Source organism: Heptranchias perlo, unplaced genomic scaffold, assembly GCF_035084215.1.
Source record: "Heptranchias perlo isolate sHepPer1 unplaced genomic scaffold, sHepPer1.hap1 HAP1_SCAFFOLD_49, whole genome shotgun sequence".
Lineage (NCBI taxonomy): Eukaryota > Metazoa > Chordata > Chondrichthyes > Hexanchiformes > Hexanchidae > Heptranchias > Heptranchias perlo.
The window spans coordinates 608,889-629,016 of NW_027139505.1; the positions used below are offsets into that span (position 1 = coordinate 608,889).

Below are 20,128 nucleotides of genomic sequence, written 5' to 3' on the forward strand. Positions count from 1 at the left end.
GGGGAGATTGGTGGGGTCCATGAAGGGATAAGCCCTGAAATTCGCTGTGTGAAATAGCGGGCCTCCATTCAGTGTGTGAGCGAACAATTAGTGAATTGTTCCATCCGCGAGGAATAGAGAGCTCCCGATGCCAGGGAACATATCTGACCGCGGGAAATCGGCTTTAGAAAAGAGGAACGGGCAGATAAAGTTAATTAAAAAACAAATTGACACTGTATTAACCTTACCTTGATACCGCAAGGAATTTCCGTCCCGCAATGTCCGTGTAGATTTTGCAAATTATATCCTTGTTATTTCATTGTAATCAATCGAGCACACGTTCTTTGCTTCATTTCGGCAGTTCACAACTTCGGAATTTGATCTGATCCTTGTTATGTGAGATTCAGAGTTTCTCCCTCCGTGAAAGCTGCTTCCAGACAACAGGATGGATTTCAACACAAACATTCCTCATTTTTTTCAGAACAGGGAGCGGCCTTTCTGGTTGAATCAAATCGAACCGGGTTGACAATTCGCTGCCAAGTCAATTGTGAACAAAGTCAGTTGTAAATTTTACTTTTTCTCTTCTTGTTCCAGGGAAGTTCAGTAAAACAGATACTTTGTTAGAAATAAATTGTTATATTTGCATCAGGCACATTGTTTACTGAAGACCCATCGATTTTCTAATGTTTGCGCTTCAACCCTGGGGCCAAGAGCCAGTATTTCGTCAGTGAGCTGAGGAGAGGCTGTTTCTGCAAGAGAGGACATTAACCATTTAACCGCCGAATTAAACTATCGTTGAGCATCAATCACCTCATTCAATGTGGGAATGAGTACTGATTTTTAACAGTTAAATTGATCACAGTAAAAATTCAGCAGATACACCAGTTACATTGCTAAATCCGGAATGGACCATTCCTGGTATAAAGATTGGATTGCCCTCATTTTGAGGGGCTTCACTGACAGTAATAAATAGCCCCTCCCCGGGTTGGAAGTTTCCGAAGAGAGAAAGATTTTGATGACAGATTGTGGTGATAATTCCGAGGGACGGATTGTTGTGATCAATTCCAGCGACAGATCGTGGTGATAATTCCGAGGGACGGATTGTTGTGATCAATCCCAGGGACAGATTGTGGTGATAATTCCGAGGGACGGATTGTTGTGATCAATTCCAGCGACAGATCGTGGTGATAATTCCGAGGGGCGTATTGTCGTGATCAATCCCAGGGACAGATTGCGATATGTCCCCATTTCTCTCTAATCCCCCCCTCCCCCCGCCCATGTTTGTTGACAAGGATTGAAGATTCATTCGGGCCGGAGACACATGTAGTCAGAGTGCATTAAATGAAATTTCTAAAATGATAAAAGATTCCACAAGCAATTATATAGAATTTTAAAGAACGAACAGCTCAGAAACAGGTCGTTCGGCAGAAAAGGTCCATGCTCCACACGAACCTCCTCCCTTCATCTCCCCCTATCAGCATACCCCTCTATTCCTTTCGCCACAATGACTTTATTTAACTTCCATTAAATGCCAGTCGCCTCAACTACTCCTTGTGGTAGTGAGTTCCACATTCCAACCACTCTCTGGTTAACAACATTCCTGCTGAATTCCATATTGGATTTATTCGTGACTATCTTATATTTATGGTCCAGAGTTCTGGTTTCTCCCGCAAGTGGAAACATGTTCACTAAGTCCATACTCTCAAACCCTTACATAATCTTAAAGACCTCTCACAGGCCACCACTCCATCTTCCTTTTGCAATGGAAAAGAGCCCCATGTTGCTCAATCTTTCCTGACAGGTATACGTTCTCAGTTCTGGTATCATCCGAGCAATTATGTTTTGCACCTTCTCCAGTGCCTCTATATCCTTTTTATAATATGGAGGCCAGAACTGTTCACAATAATCCAAGTGTGGCCTAATCGAGGTTCTGTACAAACTTAACTTAACTTCTCTGCTTAACAAGTCTAGAAAAAACTCAGTGCTTGATTTGCTTTTTTGTGGCCTTATTAACCTGCATCGCTACAGCTAGTGATTTCTATATCTGTACCACCAGAACCCTCTGCTCCTCAACCCTATTTAGACACTTATTATCCAAGCAGTATGTGACCCTTTTTTTACGAACCAAAATATAACACCTCACACTCATTAGATACAGAGAAGGCATTTCCTCTGATGGAGGAGTCCAGGACAAAGAGGCACAATATTAAAATTAGCGCTCGGCCGTTCAGGAGTGAAATAGTGACGCACTTTTTCGCACAAAGTTTACTGGAAATGTGGAATTCCATACTCCGATAGGTTATGGATTTTGGGTCAACTGAAATTTTGAAGACTGAAAGCGGCAGTTTTTTTTAGGTAAGGTTATCAAGCGAAATGGATAAAGGGCAGGTAAATAGATTTCAGGTACAGAGCAGCCATGATCTAATTAAATGGGAGAACAGAATCGAGGGGCTGAATGGCCTACTCCTGTTCCTATGTTCGTTTATGTGCTGGATTATGAATTCCGGCATTTGGTGAATGTGAAGGTTAACCATAAATTCTGCACAATGGCTTCATCACTGGATGGTTTGAACGTTGCCTTTAAATGGGTGTATCGTAGTATCACAGTAATTACAGCACAGGAAGAGTCCATTCGGCCCTCGATGCCTGTGCTGGCTTTTTGAAAGTGCGATCCAATTAGTCCCTTTCCCCTGCTCTTTCCCCATTGCCCTGTAAATTTTTCCCTTCAAGTTTTTTATTCAATTCCCCTTTGAAAGTTACTATTGAATCTGTCTTTTTGCTCCTCTTATTACCTTTTGTTTAGATCTCATCTCTTCTTTCTGTATTCAGCCTGGTTCTCAACTGTATTATGAACCTTATATTCGCCATGAGCCTCCGTTTCCTGTTTAATTTTAAGTTCTATCCCTTTAGTCATCCATGGAAGTCTCGCTTTGGGTGGCTTCACTTTCTCCTCGGACGGATGTGTCTGCACTGTACCCGAACCAAATGGGCTGTGACTGGTTGGTTTTATTTAAGGCTGAGCTCCATCTGTTCTTTATTTTTCTTATTCGTTCATGGGATGTGGGCATCGCTGGCAGGGCCGGCATTTATTGCCCATCCCGAATTGCCCTTGAGAAGGTGGTGGTGAGCCGCCTTCTTGAAGCGCTGCAGTCCGTGTGGTGAACTTCGCAGAATTCCAGGGGAGTAAAGATCAGATAATCGATGCGAGAGAATCGAAGATAAACTTTGTTAAATATAGTTTAGTAAACAAACCCACTGTTCCAACCTGTGTCCAGTCAGAATTAAACTGTGCTCTATATTTAGAGACAGTTTCCTGGAAGTAAAGGGAATTAGGGGTTACGGGGTGCGGGCAGGAAATTGGACATAATTTAGATTTGAGGTTAGGATCAGATCAGCCATGATCTTATTGAATGGCGGAGCAGGCGCGAGGGGCCGATTGGTCTCCTCCTGCTCCTATTTCTTATGTTCTTATGTTCTTATTGTGACGAGATTGCCTGCATTAATCCGGTCCTAAGGGAGAAGATTATGGCCTGGATTGTTCCTGTCCGGCATTGCGTTCCTTTCATTCCTGTCGTTACTTGTTTAATGCATTATTTCTGTAACAATATCAGGAGAGGCTGAACAGGCTGTGTCTATTTTCTCTATTAAGGAGAAGACTGATCGATTACCTGATTTTTTTTTATATTCGGAAGGGGTTCCTTCGGGTAGACCGAGAGAAGATGTTTCCCCATGAGGGCAGTCCAAAACTAGAGGCCATGAATTTCAAATATTACTGATGAATCCAAGATAGTATTCAGGAGATACAGCTTACTCAGAGAGTGGTGAGAATGTGCAACTCGTTACCACATGGAATGGTTATGGCGAAAAGTGCAGATGCATTTCAGGGGAAGACAGTTAAATACGTGAGGGGGCGAGCAATAGAAATATAAGTTGATAGGGTGCGATGAAGTATGTGGGAGAACGCTCGTGTGGAGCATAAATCCAGGCAAAGACCTGTTGGGCAAAGTGGGCTGTTCCTGAGCTGTACAATTCTATGTAATTGAATGAATATTTTTATTACACCAGCTCTTTCATCAACACAGATAGTGCCAGAATCATGAGCCCTATATTGAGCAGGGGTCCTGTCAGTAATAACAGGGCGAAATTGAGCAGAGTTAGAGTCAGTAATATCAGCCCTATATTAAGCACAGATACTGTCAGTAATACCAGCTATGGAATCAAAACAGACACCGTCAGTGTAAGAACCCTATAATTCTCACACATACTGTCATCATTAAGCTGTATAGTATCACCATAGATACTGTCAGAAATATCAGCTCCAAATTCAGGACAAGCACTGTCAGTAATATCAGCGCTATATTGAGCACAGACACTTTCAGTAATATCAGCTCTACAAGCAACACAGATACAGTCAGTAATATCAGCGTTATTCTGCGCACAGAAACAGTCAGTAATATCAGCGCTATGTTGCGCCCAGACACATTGATTAAGAGGGAAAAATAGATTACTTGCATGGAACAAAAAAGCAGACTGTAAAAACTTCTGCAAGCGGGAATATGGTATTGAGATCGAGGACCAGCCATGATCCTATTGAATGGCGGAGTAGGCTCGAAGGGCCGAATGGCCTACTCCTGCTCCTCTTTACCATGACTCTGTGAGTCGATTGCCGAGATTTCCACCTTCAGCAGGTGGTGTCAGATCGCCCGTCCATTCCAACCCTGCCACATTTTCACTTCTATTTACCTGGATTCCATTAAAAGTAATTGACAGCATTTTATGGGCTGATGGCATGCAATTTCCTAAAGTGCTCTCCCGGGGAGTGACGCTCCACCGCAAGTTCTACTGCCCGGATTGTGAGTCCGCTGAAGGGAGAATTAACCCCCGGTGATGAATGGGGGAGAATAAAACCCTCCACGGCTTCGGTTTCGCGCTCTCCACAGTTTGTTTGGTTAGTTTCCCTGTTCGGATCTTTGACATTTTCACCATTTTAACATTTTTGTTCGTGAAATGTCTCTCATTTACTCCGCAGGGAATTTTTGTCACCTCTCAGTTCCTTAATTTCCTGAAGGACATTCCAGTTCAGTCAACTCATGAAATTCCATCGAACTCCTGTTTGTCGCCTCCGATCTGCCCTTTTCCCAGTTCCACTAAAACTGTTTTACTTTGTTTTCGGTCCACTCAAGAGTTGTATCCGAACCATTACCCTGTCCTTTGTACAGATACTGACCGATCCGCTGGGTATTTTCACCACTGCCTTTCATTGTTTCAAATTCACTATAATTGCAGTTTGATCCATTTTTTTTACCGTTTGGCCTGTTTCTCTTCTGTTACCTTCTATGATTCTAAGTTACATAAGAACATAAGAAATAGGAGCAGGAGTAGGCCAATCGGCCACTCGAGCCTGCTCCGCCATTCAATAAGATTATGGCTGATCTGATCCAAACCTCAAATCTAAATTCATGTCCAATTTCCTGCCCGCTTCCCGGAACCCCTAATTTCTTTACTTCTTGGAAACTGTCGATTTCTGTTTTAAATTTATTCAATGATGTAGCTTCCACAGCTTCCTGGGGCAGCAAGTTCCACAGACCTACTACCCTCTGAGTGAAGAAGTTTATCCTCATCTCAGTTTTGAAAGAGCAGCCCCTTATTCGAAGATTATGCCCCCTCGTTCTAGTTTCACCCATCCTTGGGAACATCCTTCCAGCATCCACCCGATCAAGACCCTTCACAATCTTTTATGTTTCAATAAGATCGCCTCTCATTCTTCTGAAATCCAATGAGTAGAGTCCCAATCTACTCAACCTCTTCTCATATGTCCGCCCCCTCATCCCCGGGATTAACCGAGTGAACCTTCTTTGTACTGCCTCGAGAGCAAGTATGTCTTTTCTTAAGTCTGGACACCAAATCTGTATGCAGTGTTCCAGGTGCGGTCTCACCAATACCTTATATAACTGCAGCAATACTTCCCTGTTTTTATATTCTATCCCCCTAGCAATAAAAGCCAACATTCCGTTGGCCTTCTTGATCACCTGCTGCACCTTCATACGAACTTTTTGATTTCCTTGCACGAGGACCCCCAGATCCCTTTGTACTGCAGTACTTTCCAGTTTCTCGCCATTAAGATAATAACTTGTTCTCTGATTTTTCCTGCCAAAGTGCATAACCTCACATTTTCCAATATTGTATTCCATCTGCCAAATCTCCGCCCACTCACCCAGCCTGTCAATATCCCCCTGTCGGTTTTTTATGTCCTCCTCACTCTCCACTTTCCCTCCCATCTTTGTATCATCTGCAAACTTTGATACGTTACACTCGGTCCCATCCTCCAAATCGTTAATATAGATTGTAAAGAATTGGGGACCCAGCACCGACCCCTGCGGAACACCACTGGCTACTGGTTGCCAGTCCGAGAATGAACCATTTATCCCAACTCTCTGCTTCCTGTTAGATAACCAATCACCACCCATTCCAGAATATTACCCCCAATTCAGTGATTCTTTATCTTGAGGAATAATCTTATTTGTGGCACCTTTTCGAATGCCTTCTGGAAGTCTGAATACATTATGTCCATTGGTTCCCCTTCATCCACCCTGTACGTTATGACCTCAAAGAACTGAAGCAAATTTGTCAGACATGAATTCCCCTTCGTAAAGCCATGCTGACTTTGTCCTATTAAATTATGTTTATCCAAATGTTCTGCTACTGTCTCCAAAATGTTACCTACCACAGATGTGTGGCTAACTGGTCTATAATTTCCAGCCTTCTGCCTACTACCCTTTTTAAATAAGGGTGTTACATTAGCAGTTTTCCAATCTTCCGGGACCTTTTCCGAGTCCAGTGTATTTTAGAAAATTGTTACCAAAGCATCCACAATCCTTACTGCCACTTCCCTCAAGACCCTCCGATGTAAGCCATCAGGTCCAGGGGATTTATCCGCCTTGAGTCCCATTAATTTACTGAGTACCAATTCCTTGGTGACTTTAATCGTATTTCGCTCCTCCCCGCCTCGAGACGCCGGTTTGTCCAGTGTTGGGATATTCTTAGTGTCCTCTACCGTAAAGACTGAAACAAAATATTTGTTCAGCATTTTTGCCATCTCCATGTTTCCCACCATTAATTTCCCGGTCTCATCCTCTAAGGGACCCCCGTTTGCCTTAGCCACCCTTTTTCTCTTGATACAACAATAGAATCTCTTGCTATCGGTTTTTATATTTTTTAGCTAAATTATTTTCATAATCTATCTTCCCTTTCTTAATCAATCCTTTAGTTACTTTTTGCTGTCTTTTGAAGACTTCCCAATCTTCTATCCTCCCACTAAGTTTGGCTACCTTATATGTCCTTGCTTTTAGTCGGATATTACCCTTAATTTCTTTACTTCGCCACGGATGGCTATCATTTTTTTACACCCTTTTTTCCTCAGTGGAATATATATTTTTTTGAAAGTTGTAAAATAACTCCTTGAATGAACACCATTGCTCATGTACCGCCTTACACTTTAATCTATTTTCCCTGTCCACTTTAATCAATTCCGCTCTCATACCATCATAGTCTCCTTTATTCAAGCTCAGTCCGCTTGTTTGAGAACCAATCTTCTCACTCTCTACTTGGATATGGAATGTAACCATGTTATGGTCACTCATTCCAAGGGGATCCTTCACTCGGACATTATTAATTAATCCTGGTTCATTACACAGGATTGGTCCAAGGTTCCTTGCCCCCTTGTAGGTTCAGTTACAGACTGCTCAAGAAATCCATCCCTAATACACTCAATAAACTCTTCCTCAAGGCTGCCCTGCCCAATTTGATTTGTCCAGTTAATATGATAGTTAAAATACCCCATACTTATAGCTGTTCCCTTGTTACATGCCCCGACTATTTCCTGATTAATACTTCTTCCAGCAGAGTTGCTACCATTTGGAGGCCTATATACTACGCCCTCTAGTGTTCTTTTCCCCTTATTATTCCTTATCTCCACCCAAACTGTTTCATTATCCTGATCCTTTGTTCCAATATCATTTCTCTGTATTACAGTGAATCCTTCCTTTATTATCATAGCCACCCCACATCCCCTTCCTTCCTGCCTGTCCTTCCGGATTGTTAAATACCCTGGCATATTTAATTCCCAGTCGTTGTCACCGTGCAGCCATGTTTCTGTAATAGCCACAAGATCATACCCATATGTAGTTATTTGTGCCGTTAACTCGTCCATTTTGTTACGAATGCTACGTGCTTTCAGATAAAGAACTTTCAAATATGTTTTGTGACACGTAGTTCCTGCTTTTTCCTTTTTTAACACTTTACCTTTTACTCCATACATTGTGCCCCTTCCTGACAAGCTTTCCTCTGTCTCCCTGCTCAGGTTCCCAACCCCCTGCCACAGCTTTGATGCTGTGTTAATCACCATACGCTTTCTCGTTGTTAATTAATCTGTCGTACACTTCCTTTCCGCTGCTCTACGCTTTTCCCTCTCACTTGTTCTTGAACAACTATTTGTCCAAATTGTATTGTAGATTTCCCCTGGGTCTTCGCCTCTCTTGCTGCTCTCAATTTTATTCCCTTCTGACTCCGCGCTCAGATTTCCATCCCCCTGCCACTCTAGTTTAAACCTTCCCCAACAGCACTAGCAAAAACCCCCGCGAGGACATTGGTCCCGGTCCTGCTCGGGTCTAACCCGTCACGCTTGTACAGGTCCCACCTTCCCAAGAACCGGTCCCAATGTCGCAGGAATCGGAATCCCTCCCTCCTACACCATCCCTGCAGCCACGCATTCACCCTGTCTATTCTCCTGTTCCTATACTCAATAGCACGTGGCAACGGTACTAATCCTGAGATTACTAACTTTGAAGTCCTGCTTTTTAATTTATCTCCTAACTCCTTAAATTCACCTTCCAGACCTCTTTCCTTTTTTACCTATATCGTTGGTACCAATATGGACCACGACAACCAGTTCTGATATCCTGTTGGTTCTGTAATGTTTAAATAATGCAAACTCATCACGTTCCCCTCCCACTTACCCGATGTTCTTGTCCACTGAAATGTCACTCGTGTGTTGACAATGAGCTAACTCCGTCCATCCCTTCTTTAACTGCCTGTTCTCGTCTGTCCCAATAGAATTTCGTCAACTGGAACAGTTGTTAACCGGCAGACTTTGTCAAGACCTCAGTGATCGCAGTGTTCGGTCTGTGAACAACAATGGAGAAAACTAAACATATTATCGACCTTCCATCCGGGCGGTTAAATTTCCTCTTACACCAAACGGGTGCCGCCTCCTGTGAGCCACGTTATCAAATACCTTCTGAAAACTCATATATACCGCATGTGTTACAATCCATTTATCTATATAGTCACGTCTCAATAAGGCTGTATCAAATTTGTCAACTACAATGTCAAATGTCTGCAGATAATCCGTTCCAGCCTTCACTGAATCATAAATGATTCGACGTGAAATTACAGATTCGAGAAGTTTGCCCACAAATGACGTTATAGAATCATTGAATCATAGAATCATAGAAGTTACAACATGGAAACAGGCCCTTCGGCCCAACATGTCCATGTCGCCCAGTTTATACCACTAAGCTAGTCCCAATTGCCTGCACTTGGCCCATATCCCTCTATACCCATCTTACCCATGTAACTGTCCAAATGCTTTTTAAAAGAGAAAATTGTACCCGCCTCTACTACTGCCTCTGGCAGCTCGTTCCAGACACTCACCACCCTTTGAGTGAAAAAATTGCCCCTCTGGACCCTCTGGACCCTTTTGTATATCTCCCCTCTCACGTTGTCTAATAAGTCTCTGGTTATCTGATTGCCACATTCTCCCTGTTTTAACACAGACAGTACTTGGTCTCTTTCAGTCCACCTGGATATTTTCATTAACAATTGCGTGTTCAAAAATTGTGAGTTTTGAAAAAATATGGTCAGAGTCCCTCCTATCTGTTCTCTGACTTCCTTTAACAGCCTCGGGTACGTTATCTCTGAGCTCAGTGACTAATCCACCTCGGCTATTACATTCAGAGCCAAATCCTTCTCGACAGTTGTCTCGAAATATGGCTCCACACCCTCCTCACTCTCGCTGAAGATGCTGTATCGACATCTTTGTATGGAATACTTTTACTGTCGATAGTTTGATACTGTGATACGTTGATTCTTTGAAACCATCATTTTCATGTCTGCCATCATTTTTAGAAACTGTAGGCAATATTTTGTATCTCGCCAAAAGTTCATCCAATCCAGCCCTGTCTGATCGATACCATATCACATCCCTCAAGAGTCTAACTTTCCAAACGTGTTTGGAATGATTTTTAGATTCACAGACATAACACACAATCTGAACTCCAATTCACTGGAATGTTGACACGTTCTCGTTTTTTTTAATTTTTAGATATCAAGTTACATCTTCTGTCACTACTTCAAAAAACTCCTTCCTTTTTTCATGGTAATCTCTTTTCAAAAATTCATAAATCTTCTGTTCCTGCTCCAACAGTTTTATTATTTCCACTCTCTAGTCTCAGTTCCGGATATTTCACACGCTCCAGTCTTATCAGGTGAAACCCTCCCACTGCTCCATATACCCAGTCTGTCAAACCGTTTTTGCTGGTTGCTTGAGATCGTAACCGTCCCTTCCCTTCTTCCTGAACTCTCCCTCGTGTCCCAAGAACATGAACCCTTCACTCCTGCTCCAGCCCTCCAGCCACACATTCACCAGCGTCATGTTGTCCTCAGTAAGGGCCCAGTGCACAACAATTCGGAGATCACCAACCTGTGGCCATGCTTTTCAGTCCAGAGCTCAAATTTTAATATTCCCTTTATAAACGTAATTCGAACCGTGTTATTGATTCCGACCATGACTATTTTCCGCTCTCCGTTCCTTTCCAGATATGGTCCCACCTGTTCCAGGAAGTTCTTCCCCCTGGCACCAGGGCGGCAACGTATCACTTGGACCTGCTCAGGTCTGCAGAAGAGTCTGTCTATTCCCCTGACTATAGAATCTCGCACCACTCTCGCTCTCCTATTCCTGTGTCCCACCTCCTCTCACCTATCTCCCACTCGGGCTGCCTCCCACTGCTCCCTGGTTTCACACTGTTACTCAGGAAGACCAATCTGAGTGACTGTTTCTATCCGCCTTACAGTCCATAACATCAGTTGTCTATTGGACAGTTCCAATACTGAGATCCCTCCAACTGTGACCGCAGGGTCCGGTAGATGGTCACTCACATTCTTTTATCTACACATTATATGCTCGGTTTCTTCTTCCTGTTTGAACAACAGGATATTTTTCATGATCTGGACCCTTTATCCGGACACAATTGATATTTGAAAGATTGTTCTGAACCTACCGGTGTCTATTCTCATTCTTGTTGATGATGTTGGATCTTCTCCCCTGTTTGGACCTTCAACCATGGTGGTGACAGGCGTTCCAAGATTGTGATGCTCTGTAATAAGTATATTAATAGGAGGGTTAGATTGAAATATTAAAATGAGAGGGAGGAACGTTGGCTTGTTAAATGTGATATCAAGTCCCTCCTTCCCCATCAGTACAACAGCTGTTAGCTCTGGGATCGGGCACTTCTCGACTGTTACGATCAACTCTCCACATCAGGTGCGGCACAGACAGCTGCCCAGTGAAACTCAATGAGTCCCGCTGATTTCCACAACCCAGTTCTGGATGTCCGAAATTCTGCACTGGGAGCACCAGTTGGTAAGATTTACTTGCAGTGCAGGCCAGCACCATACTTATTCCTGAGGTAGTGAATATTCTGAAGGGTGATATGGATCGAGGTGATGAATTAAATGATCCTTCACTCAGTTTTACTCAGTCTGGCGCTATTGTATTATTTTATTCACAGATTTGTTTTTTTAATTCTTTTGATTTGTTGAGTTTTTATATTAATTTTTTTTATTTTGTGAACCTGATAATTATCGACAAACACAATATGGAGCTGGGTGTGATTTCTCTGCTCTCGATGGGTAGTGACATTGTCCGTGTGTTCAGGGAGATGCGTTTTGGTTGGTACTTCCTTTTGAATATATTTACCTTATCTCTCATGGTATCAGCACCTGACTAATGAGCACTGTAGGAGGTCAGGAATTTTACTAATTGAACATTAATGTATAATTTATGAATTGTGTAACTTTAAACAGATGCTGCACATTTATTTTTGGATTATTCTTAGGGGTCTTACAATCTCAGCAAACACCACAAATATATAAGTTGTAGATTTGACGGCAATTTTAAAATCATAATTCTCCACGTGTGCGTGTGCCTCCTTCTGTGTGTGCACACAGGCAAGAGCAACTAATCAAACTATCAGTCACTGTATTATCCTTTCCACACTGTGGAAATGTAAACGCGATTAATCTCAGTTAGTAGTTTCATCAAACTATAGTTGAAGTTATTCGCTGGCACTAATTTAATAACAAAATTAAATTGTGCAGTTACACTTTATGTAAATTAGTGATGGACCTTCCTCCCTTTTGATAATTTCAATAGTTACTTTTTATATGAAAATTAGTGATGGACCCACCTGCAAGGTGGTAATTTCAGTAGATGTTTTTTAAAATAAAGATTAGTGATGGACCCTCTTCCTTGTTTGTAAATTCAGTAGTTTCTTCTTATATAAAGATGAGTGATGGACCCACCGACATGTTGGTAATTTCAGTCGTTGATTTTCATATGAAGATTAGTGATGGACCCTCCTCCCTGTTGGTGATTTCAGTAGTTATTTTTTTATGTACAGATTAGTGATGGACTCTTCTACCTATTGGCAATTTGATTAGTTACTTTTTATATAAAGATTAGTGATGGACCCTCCTATCTGTTGTTAATTTCAGTAGTTAATTTTTATATAAAGATCAGTGATGGATGCTCCGAACTTTTGGCATTTTCAGTAGTAACGTTTTATATAAAGATTGGTGTTGGACCCTCCTACCTGTTGGTAATTTCAGTGGTTACATTCTATAGAAATATTAGGGCTGGACCCACCACCCTGTTGTTAATTTCAGCAGATACTTTTTATATAAAGATTGGTGATGGACCCTGCTCCCCGTTGGAAATGTGAGTTGTCACTTTTTAAATAAAGATTAGTGATGGGCCCTCCTGCCTTTTGGTAATTTCAGTTACTCTTTATATAAAAAATATGATGGACCCTCCTACCTGTTGGAAAATTGAGTTGATACGTTTTATATAAAGATTAATGATCGACCCTCCTCCCTGTTGTAAATTTCAGTAGTTACTTTTTATATAAGGATTAGTGATAGACCCTCCTACCACTTGGTAAATTGAGTTGTTACTTTTCATATAATGATTGTATGGACTCTTCTACTTGTTGGTCATTCAGTCGTTACATTTTATATAAAGATAAGTGATGGACCCTTCTGCCTGTTGGTAATTTCAATAGTTACTTTTCATAAAACGATTAATAATGGTCCCTACTTCCTGTTGGAAATTTGAGTAGCTACTTTTTATATAAGGATTAGTGATGGACCCTCCAACCTGTAGGTAATTTCAGTTGCTACTTTTTATTCAATAATTAATGATGGACCCTCCTCCGTGTTGGTAATTTGAGTTGTTACGTTTCATATCAAGACGAGTGATTGACACTCCTACCTCTTGGTAATGCAGTGGTTACTTCCGATATGGAAAGTAGTGATGGACCCTCCTACCTCTTGGTTACTTGAGTAGTAACTTCTTATATAAGGATTAGTGTTGGACACTCTTCCCTTTTGGTAATTTCTGTGGTTAATTTTAATATAAAGATTAGTGATGGACCTTCATACCTGTTGGTAATTTCAGCAGTTAGTTTGGACATAAAGATTAGTGATGGACCTTCCTACCTCTTCGTGATTTCTGTTGTTACGTGTTATATAAAGATTTGGGATGGACCCTCCTACCTCTTGGTAATTTCATTGTTTCCATGCTTTATAGAGATAAATGATGCATGCTCCACTCTGTTGTTAATTTCAGTTTTTATTTAAACATTAATTATGGACTCTCCTACCAGATGGTAAATTGAGTTGTTAATATTCAACAAAAGATTAGTATGGTCTCTTCTACTTGTTGATAATTCAATAGTTACGTTCTATATAACGATTAGTGATGGACCCTCCTCCCTGTTGTCAATTTCAGTGGTTACTTTTTATAAAAGATTAGTGATGGACCCTCCGACCGGATCGTAAATTGTGTTGTTCGTTTTTATATAAAGATTAGTGATGGACTCTCCTCCCTGTTGTTAATTTCAGTGGTTAATTTTTCGATAAAGATTAGTGATGGAGCCTCCAATCTGTTGGTAATTTCAGTCGTTACATTTTATATAAAGTTTAGTGATGGAGCCTCCTCCCTGTTGGTGATTTCAGTCGTTACTTTTTATGTAAAGATTAGTGATGGACTCTTCTACCTGTTGTTAATTTCAGTGGTTACTTTTTATATAAAGATTAGTGATGGACCCTCCTACCAGTTGGTAAATTGAGTTGTTATTTTTATATAAAGGTTTGTATGGCCTCTGCTACCTGTTGGTAATTTCAGTCGTTACTATTTATATAAAGATCAGGGATGAATGCTCCGACCTTTTGGTATTTTCAGTAGTTACTTTTCATATAAAGATTAGTGATGGACCCTCCTTTCAGTTGGTAAATTGAGTTGTTACTTTCCATATGAAGATTAATGATGGACACACCTCCCTGTTGATAACTTCAGTCGTTACTTTTTGTATAAAGATTAGTGATGGACACTCCTACCACTTGTTAAATCGAGTTGTTACATTTTATATAATTATTGTATGGACTCTTCTACTTGTTGGTAATTCAGTAGTTACATTTTGTATAAAGATTAGTGATGGGCTCTGCTCCCTGTTCGTAATTTCAATCGTTACTTTTTATATAAAGATAATTGATGGACCCTCCTGCCTGTTGGTAATTTCAGTAGTTATTTTTTATATAAAGATTAGCGAAGGGACTACCAACTGTTGGTAAATTGAGTTGTTATTTTTCATATAAAGATTAGTGATGGGTCTACCTACTGTTGGTAAATTGAATTGTTACTTTTTTTGTAAAGATTAGTGAACGGACCCTCCTACCTGTTGATGTTAAAAGTAACTTCTCAAATTACCAAGGTTATCGATCAGGAAGCACCGATCTGTGTGAAAGATGGTTTCAGCCCGGAGCAAGTTTCCCGTTAAAACATTCCTGAAGTTTGTTTCTGTCTGAAGGGAGCGGCCTCTCTTTCTTCAGTTGAGCCAGTTTAACAAATAACATCCTCAACAACATATTTTAGAGAAAACAGTAGTCCCTGCTCCATTTTCCCCATCTAATTCGCATGACACGAATTAATTATAATTAATCAGGAACAAGATTTATCTCCTACTTTGCTCCTATCCTGCGATTGGATCACCTTCAGTCCGGCCTCGGGTAACCATGGGCTGATTTTCCAGGTGACCAGCAGAGAGCAATATTCGGCCATTGCGAATGTGTTAACCCTTTCCTGAGCTGAACTGTGTGTTCGATCAGTCTTTGATCAAATCAATATATTGTACCAGGCACAAAACGGCTCAGTGAGTAAGAAGAGCCAGTGTCACAGTTAAAAATAAATGCATATGGAGTGAAAACGGACAGTTTCCCACACCTGACATGGGAAGTAGGCACCGCTGGACAAGGAAGGTGTAAATCTCCAGAGTTCGTTTTCCTGCTTTCTCTCCTGTAACCGCTTTAAAATGTGTCTGTGGGGAGATTGGAGGAGTCCATAAAGGGATAAGCCCTCAAATTCGCTGTGTGAAATAGCGGGCCTTCAGTCAGTGTCTGAGCGAACAATTAGTGAATTTTTCCATCCGCGAGGATTAGAGAGCTCCCTCCGCCAGGGGAACATATCTGACCGCGGGAAATTGGCTTTGGAAAAGAGGAAGAGGCAGAAAAAGTTAATTAAAAAGACATTGACACCACATTAACCTCACCTTGATCCCGCAAGGATTTTCCGTCCCTCAATGTCCGTGCAGATTTTGCAAATTATATCCTTGTTATTTCATTGTAATCAATCGAGTACAAGTTCTTTGCTTTATTTTAACAGTTCAAAACTAGGGAGTTTGATCTGCTCCTTCTTATGTGAGATTCAGAGCTCCGCCCTCCATGAAAGCCACTGCCAAACATCAGGATGGATTTCAACACAAACATTCCTCATTTGTTTCAGAACAGGGAGCGGCCCTTCTGGTGGAATCAAATCGAACCGGGTTGACAATTCGCTGCCAAGTCAATTGTGAACAAAGTCAGTTGTACATTTTACCTTTTCTCTTCTTGTTCCAGGGCAGTTCAGTAAAACAGATATTTGGTTCGAAATAAATTGTTACATTTGCTTCAGGGACATTGTTTACTGAAGACCCATCGATTTTCTAATGTTTGCGCTTCAACCCAGGGGCCAATAGCCAGTGTTTCGTCAGTGAGCTGAGGAGAGGCTGTGTCTGTCGGTGAGGACATTAACCATTTAACCGCCGAATTAAACTACCGCTGAGCATCAATCACCTCAATCAGTGGGAGAATCAGTACTGACTTTCCAAAGTTACATTTAGGAGCAAAGGAACAGAGAAACAGGAGTTGGCCATCAAGCCCCTCGTGCCTACTCCGCCATTTGATAAGATCATGGCTGATCTTTGATCTAACTCCACATACCTGCCTTTGGCCCATATCCCTTAATACCTTTGGTTGCCAAAAAGCTATCTATCTCAGATTTAAATTTAGCAATTGAGCTAGTATCAATTGCCATTTGCTGAAGAGCGCTCCAAACTTCGACAACCCTTTGTGTGTAGAAATGTTTCCTAATCTCGCTCCTGAAAGGTCTGGCTCTAATTTTTAGACTGTGCCCCCGACTCCTAAAATCCCCAACCAGCGAAAAGAGTTTCTCTCTATCCACCCTATCCGTTCCGCTTAATATCATAGTAAATATTCAGCAGATTCACCAGTTGCATTGTTAAATCCGGAATGGATCATTCCTGATATGAAGATTGGATTGCTCACATTTTGAGGAGGTTCACAGACGGTAATACATAGCCCCTCCCCGGGTTGAAAGTTTCCGAAGAGAGAAAGTGTTTGAGGACAGATTGTGATGATAATTCCGAGGGACGGATTGTTGTGATCAATCCCAGGGACAGATTCTGGTGATAATTCCGAGGGACGGATTGCTGTGATCAATCCCGGGGATAGATTGTGGTGATAATTCTGAGGGGGGGATTGTTGTAATCAATCCCTGGGATAGATTGCGATATTTCCCCCTTTCTCACTAATTCCCCGCTTGTTTTTTGACCAGGATTGAGGATTCATTCGGGCCAGAGACACAGCCTGAAGCGGCGGCAACAAACAATCCCCAACATTTATCTTCATGTGAACTCTCCCTCCACAGCTTGTTTCAATCTATCGCTGATTGAAGCGGAGTTTTATTCATTCGAACCAAAACCTTCAGACGAATGATTCATATAATTAAATATACTGGTAATTGGACAATTTGGGTCAATGGTGGGTTGAAATATCATTAAATACACTGTTAAGTGGACAGTGTGGGTAAATGGTGGGTTCATATATCATTAAATACACTGTTAAATGGAGAGTGTGGGTAAATGTTGGGTTTATATATCATTAAATACACTGTTAAGTGGACAGTGTGGGTAAATGGTGGGTTCATATATCATTAAATACACTGTTAAATGGAGAGTGTGGGTAAATGGTGGGTTTATATATCATTAAATACACTGTTAAATGGATCGTGTGGGTCAATGGAGTGTTTATATGTAATTAATTATACTTTTAATTGGACAACGTGGGTAAATGGTAGGTTTATTTATCATTAAATACACAGTTAAATGGACAGTGTGGGTAAATGGTGGGTTTATACATCATTAAATACACTGTTAAATGGACAGTGTGGGTAAATGGTGGGTTTATATATAATTAAATACACTGTTAAATGGACAGTGTGGTTACCACCTTCGTCAGATGGCGGCAAGTAGCAAACAGAGTGTCCCCAGTGATCCCGCAGTGAACCCAGAATGATGTCAGGGTGCACCCAGTCAGCCCAGAGTGATGCCAGAGTGGTGGTCTTGATGTTCAGACCACAAACACAACAACAAGAACTGGCACAACAATGTCCCAGTGACCACCCCCACGAGTGTCCGTTGAATGTCCCAGTGATCCCCCCAGTGTCCCCTGAATATCCCAGTGATCCCAGTGTGCACCCAGTGACCCCAGAGTAAGCCAGACATCACTCACGTGCCCCCCATCGGGTCCAGGCTGCGGTGAAGGTCTCAGTCAGTCAGTCCGCAGCGGAGAGAACTATTCTTGGCCCAGGATTTTTCCCACTCCTACTCTTCCTCACAAAATGTCTCTTTCTGGATCATCCCCTTGCAGCATTTCATCAAAAATATTCCTGAGGGGAGAGAGAGAGAGAGAGAATTGATTAAAATACAAATGTAAGGGATTAAAAAGGCACAGCAAGAGCCCAGAACTCCGTCCCTCCCACTCCCTCTCTCACTCTCTCTTTTTACCTCCCTCCCTCTCTCTCTCACCCCCTCTCTCTCCCCCCACTCTCTCTCAACCCCCTCTCTCTCTCCCTCTCTCTCTCTCCCCCGCCCTCTCTCTCCCTCTCTCTCTCTCCCCCGCCCTCTCTCTCCCTCTCTCCACCTCTCTCCCCCCTCTCTCTCCCTCCCTCTCTCTCCCCCCTCTCTCTCCCTCCCTCTCTCTCCCTCCCTCTCTTTCCCTCCCTCTCTCTCCCTCCCTCTCTCTCCCCCTCTCTCACACTCCCCCAGTTGCACAGAATCTCTCCCTAATCCAAGTCTGCAGCTTGTTTCACCCCTGCCTTTCCTCTGAATGCCTCGAACCGGTGACGCACTATCTGTCTGCGCTGCTCGGTGTTTGTTGCAGGCTCCAAACCTCCCCTGGGTTTGTTTTCTCTCCTGTCCCTGGGCCCGCACACACCTGCTCTGGACATTTTGCAACTTATGTTCTGTCAGTTGCTGTGAGCGAAATGTCAACAGCTTATCCCTTAACTGTTTTCTCTTGATTGAATTAGCAGCTCGCCCCGACCTGTTCAATCTCTCCCCCTCCCTGTACAATCTCTCCCCCTCCCTGTTCAATTTCTCCCACACTCTGTGTAATATTCCCCTCTGTGTAATATTCCCCCCGCCCTGTGTAATGTTACATCTGTGAAATATTCCCCCTCTCTGCAATATTCCACACTCTGTAATATTGCCCTCTGTGTAATATTCCCTCTCCGTGTAATAGTCGCCCATTCTGAGTTCACCCCACCTTGTATTGTACAGAATGTAATATAAGATATGTACTGATTCCAATCCTTCTTGTAATGTACAGAATGTAATATAAGATATGTACAGTGGCCACCTCACCTTGCATGATACAGAATGCAATATAAGATATGTACTGAGTACACACCACCTTGTAATGTAAAGAATGTAATATAAGATATGTACGGAGTCCAACCCACCTTGTAATGTTCACAATGTAATATAAGATATGTACTGAGTCCACCACAGCTTGTATTGTACAGAATGTAATATAAGATGTGCAATGTGTCCACCCCACCTTGTATTGTACAGAATGTAAAATGAGAAATGTAAGCAGTCCAACCCAGCTTGTATTGTACAGAACGTAATATAAGATATTTGATGAGGACACCCCACCATGTTTTATACAGAATGTAATATGAGATATGCACTGAGTCTATCCCACCTTGTATTGTACAGAAAGTAATTTTAGATAAGTACTGAGTCCACCCCACCTTGTATTGTACAGAATGTAATATAAGATATGTACTGAGTCCACTCAACCTTGTAATGTACAGAATGTAATATAAGATATGTCCTGAGACAACCACACCTTGTAATGCAAGGAATGTAATATAACATATGTACTGAGTCCATTCCACCTTGTATCGTACAGAATATGATATAAGATATGTACTGAGAACAAATCACCTTGCAATGTACAGAATGTAATATAAGATATCCACGGAGTCCAACCCACCTTGTATTGTGCACAATATAATACAAGACATGCACTGAGTCCACCCACCTTGTATTGTACAGAATGTAATGTCAGATTTATACTGAGTCCACCCCACCTTGTATTGTACAGAATGTAATAAAATATATGTACTGAGTCC

At 41.8% G+C, this 20,128-nt stretch overlaps 1 long non-coding RNA gene across 3 annotated transcripts in view; it reads right to left on the reverse strand.

Moving 5' to 3' along the window:
* Positions 1–518: 518 nt before the first annotated feature.
* Positions 519–20,128, reverse strand: part of LOC137313858 (uncharacterized) — a 99,581-nt gene continuing 79,971 nt past the window's right edge. For 2 of the 3 annotated variants that reach the window (XR_010961100.1, XR_010961099.1), the window contains 5 exons: positions 18,220–18,376; positions 15,921–16,205; positions 11,316–11,411; positions 8,994–9,159; positions 519–728 (listed from right to left, as the gene is read on the reverse strand). This is a non-coding gene — a long non-coding RNA (uncharacterized lncRNA). Of the gene's footprint in view, positions 729–8,993; positions 9,160–11,315; positions 11,412–15,824; positions 15,856–15,920; positions 16,206–18,219; positions 18,377–20,128 lie in introns of those variants that run through there. The other variant, XR_010961101.1, reaches the window with a different exon arrangement.